The sequence below is a fragment of the Pelmatolapia mariae genome, linkage group LG23 (genome assembly GCF_036321145.2).
Source record: "Pelmatolapia mariae isolate MD_Pm_ZW linkage group LG23, Pm_UMD_F_2, whole genome shotgun sequence".
Classification (NCBI taxonomy): domain Eukaryota; kingdom Metazoa; phylum Chordata; class Actinopteri; order Cichliformes; family Cichlidae; genus Pelmatolapia; species Pelmatolapia mariae.
In genome coordinates, this window is record NC_086246.1 from 38,871,234 (window position 1) to 38,875,399 (window position 4,166).

General features: G+C 36.5%; 1 long non-coding RNA gene across 1 annotated transcript; it reads right to left on the reverse strand.

Annotated features, from left to right (window-relative positions):
* Positions 1-883: 883 nt before the first annotated feature.
* Positions 884-3,750, reverse strand: LOC134620922 (uncharacterized). Its single transcript, XR_010092161.2, has 3 exons — positions 3,626-3,750; positions 3,211-3,287; positions 884-1,933 (listed from the first exon to the last, which is right to left on the reverse strand). It is a non-coding gene; the product is annotated as an uncharacterized LOC134620922 (long non-coding RNA).
* Between the last annotated feature and the right edge of the window lie 416 nt (positions 3,751-4,166).

A 4,166-nucleotide genomic window follows, 5' to 3' on the forward strand; every position in this document is an offset into this window, starting at 1 on the left:
CCCTGTGTTTCTTGTGCCACGTATAGTCAAGTTATGTGCTCATGTCTGTCCCTGTCTCATGTTTCCTGTTTTACTTTGACAGTCTCATGTGCTATGTTAGTGTGATTTCTCCCAGCTGTGCTCTCTTCCTGTGTCTCATTCCCTCATTATCCCTCTGCACTGTAAAATATAACTTGTTGTTTCAACTTAAAAATATGAGGTAAAGGGCTGCCTTAAAATTTTAAGTTAAGTCAAGAAATAGAGTTTGTTCTTATAACACAACCAATTGTTATCTTAATGAAAAATCACATGTTGTCTAAACTTTCATCTTAGTTTAGTTGACTGAGATTTATTAGTCAGTTCAACTCCTTTAATTGTCATCTTTACTTGGGAAAACCCTTTCAGCTAAATTAAAATAATCTATTGTTTAAACTCTTGTCCTAGTTCAGTTGACTTGGGTTTTTTAGTTAATTCAAATACTTTAGTAGTTCTTTTAACTTAGGAATCTATTTTAGCTTAACTAACATAATCTGTTAGCTAAGTTGATTTAAGTTTATTAATTAACTGAGCTCCTTAAGGTAGCTGAGTGAACTTGTAAATCAGTTTCATTTTAATTATCAGAGTTGATTGACTGGATGTAAAGAAAAATGTGTATTAAACATCTTAAGTTTTGTTTTGTTTTTTTTTGGCTTTCTAACATCCATTTCAGCAAAACTACCTGTTAGGTTTATCTTAGATCTCAGGTTTAAATATCTACATTCCTTTAAATTAATTTTCTGTTGTTTACAGAAAAAAAATAAAACCCCACAGATTCCATTAAAGTCTATCTGATCATTTCATACAGAAAGTTTGTTTTAAGAACATGACAAGACAATTACTCATGAGCACCCAACATTCACCATTTATTGTGCCATCTTAGTCATCTGAGAAACAGAAAAATCAGTGACGTAGCTCATCAGGCTCACAATCCATCAAAACTCAAAGGCTGCTCCCTGTGAAACAATAAATTTGAACTTGGTCTTGAGCCCAGTTTGGGTGAAGATGAAATTCTGACCAATACTCTAGGAGCAGTAGTGATTCTTGTGAAGTAACAACATAAAGTCTGCATTAATGTAATGTATCAACGGGACACTTGCTATTTTAGAAAAGTTATTCTTTACATTTACAAAATTTTTAAACTTCATTGTGCTCAGTCACACCTGTTAGCATAAAACGTGAAATATTAAAATAGTACAAAACCTTTGATAAGTGACAGTAAAGATCAGTTTATAATAACTAAGACATCAAACTCTTGTATTTGTCTTCGTTTACAATTGCAACAAATTCCACAGAACCAATATCTCTGAAAATGAGTGCATGCTTCTGAAACATTTGATAATATGGATATTTCAGAAACATTAGTTTGAGTCTGCTCAATTGCAAAACAAAGGAAAAACTACTGACTTGCATGAGATAAGCATCTGCAGAGTCCAGCATTATATTGTTGTTCACATAAGTTTCTTAAACCATGAACAAATGAGTAATTGTCTAATCTGGAATGTAAAGTGTAGTCATTTAGTGACATACAAAAGTGAGAATGAGAACTTGCAAGAATAAAAAAACAAACAGTAAAATAAAAACTGTCCTTAACACTAAGGATCATACAATTACAGTTCTGCATGGCTTTCTGCAAGAGTCTGTTTCTTAGACCATGCACTAGTGAGATGCACTGCCTTCCACCAATGTTCATTAGGATGTTCTGAATGACTTCAAAGATGTCCTTAAGTTCCTTTGGATAGTGTATGTTGAGGGCAAAAAGAAGGCCCATCAGCATGGAAATGGCACTTGAGACATCCCTCAGATTAGACAGGATTACTGCTGCCTCAAGGACAACCAACACATCGATGTCTTCTTCTTTCACCATCGCAATGCCAACTTTCATCCTCTTAGAAAACGTGTCTTCAATACCTGTCGGCTATAAAAGGTTTCAAAGACAAAAAATAAAATAAAATTACACAATTACAATTACACAATATCCCGTGTGCTTAACAATTCATGTCTTTCCAAAGAAGAGCCATACTGATGCTTTGGATGATGGTGATTGGCTTTGGGTAACACTTATTAGTTGTTGAAGTTTTTTCAGAATGAGATATGCACCCCCATGTTACAAATCCATTTCTTGCTTTAAACAAAGACCATGTTCATAAATAACTGAGCATGTCTTCAATTGCAGAATTCAAACAAAATTTTCAATTTAAATGGTAAATGGCCTGTATTTGTATAGTGCTTTACTAGTCCCCTAAGGACTCCAAAGTGCTTTACACATTCAGTCATTCACACACATGGGTGGATGACTGAATCGTGACTCAAGAGTTGACAGTTCGTCTTATAATTGGAAGGTTGCCGGTTCGAGCCCTGGCTCCGACAGTTTCAGTCGTTGTGTCCTTGGGCAAGACACTTCACCTGTTGCCTACTGGTGGTGGTCAGAGGGCCCGGTGGTGCCAGTGTCCGGCAGCCTCGCCTCTGTCAGTGCGCCCCAGGGTGGCTGTGGCTACAATGTAGCTTGCCATCACCAGTGTGTGAATTTAAATCTACTTATGCTAAATATTGGCTGTGCTCTAAACCAAATCTGGCTGAGAATACATGAAATGTGCAAACTGCAGCTACACTACAGGATCAGATTATGGCTCCATAGACAATGCTTCTTTAATCAGTTTATTGATTAAAGTTTATTTTTTCCCCCTATATTAACAGCATGAAAAAAGAGCATATAGACATGGCTGAACAGGTTGCATAATTGGCACTGAATATCAACATCCACCTTTACCCAGCTGCCCAATGACTCTCGGCCAGTAACCTTTAATTGCTTACCCAGTCTACACAGTCTCTTTTCCAGGGTCCAGGACATTTCACCAAAGTATTGCCCCCCACAGCTGTAGCAGCCACTGCAGCCCCTTAAATATCCTAATATCTCTGCCATTACAATATACAATGTGAGAAATCAAACGTAAAGCTGAAGTGAACAGTACAGCAGCGAAATGTCAAAGACCCTGGTGAAGACATGAATAAACACAAGACACTAATAATATCAATGCTAGCTTGCCAGTTAGTTTCTCTGAAACCCAGACCAAATCCAGTGTCAAAGATCTTGTAATAATACATTTGGTGAGGAAAAAGTACACATGTACTTTTTAATTTAAAATCCACTGTGGTGCTGTCATTATTAAATTTACTAAAAGAAACAATGCTAACCTTCACAGTCTTGAAAGTGTGTGAGGGATCTTCCTTTAGAAAATGAGGTCCTCTGTCCTCTTCCTTTGTGTAGGGCTCTGGTCAAAGAAGTCAAAAAGAAAACAAAAACACTTTTTAAACAGTGTTTATGAAGCATGTAGACAGCTCCAAATTCACAGCTTTTTGATGCATAATTCCATCAATATATGATTATCATTGGAGATTTTGAATCAGGCTTATCAGGACATTCAAGTAGAATATGATATCCAACCTACCACCAATATACATAGATTCTGTAAAAGTTACCACACTAAATGTCCAGTTGTGAAATATGATGACAGACTTTACTTATCAGCTTTCTTTCAATGAGTTCATCAGTTGAACTGGATAACCTAAAACTTAAACAAAGGATTAGATTTCGCAGTTGAACACTTACATCATCTCCGAAGCATCTTATGAGCCTAGTTAGCCTTTCTATGCCGCTCTTGATTTTGTACAGCTCCACGAACCTCTCCATAATGGTCAAGCACAGCAAAAAGGAACCCTTTCAGGTCAACAGATGTAAGACGGGCAAATTCTGCTTCAACCTGAGCAATAGAAGAAGAGGGGTGGAGAGTACAGGCAGAATTAAAAAAAGATTCTTTGAGACCCAAATTTAAGCAAACAGTCATCTGAGGCCCATTAGAGAAAACACAAACACACAAAAGCAAACAAACAAAAAGATGCACTTTACCTGCCGTTCAGCAAACAAGGAAGTTCAGAGAACAATAAGCTCTGTCTTGAAATCTTTTAAAGTAGAATGATTGTGAAAATGACTTATGTGATGTAAAACTTTAGTAAACGTGCGATTAAAAGAACACTGAGTAAAAGGACAAGTAACAGTTTCCTTATTCCTCAGATGTTTACCTTGATGAGCAATACTGTTTTAGTCCAACTGCCTCATTAAAGTTACACAACAGGCTTTTTACATTAAAGCC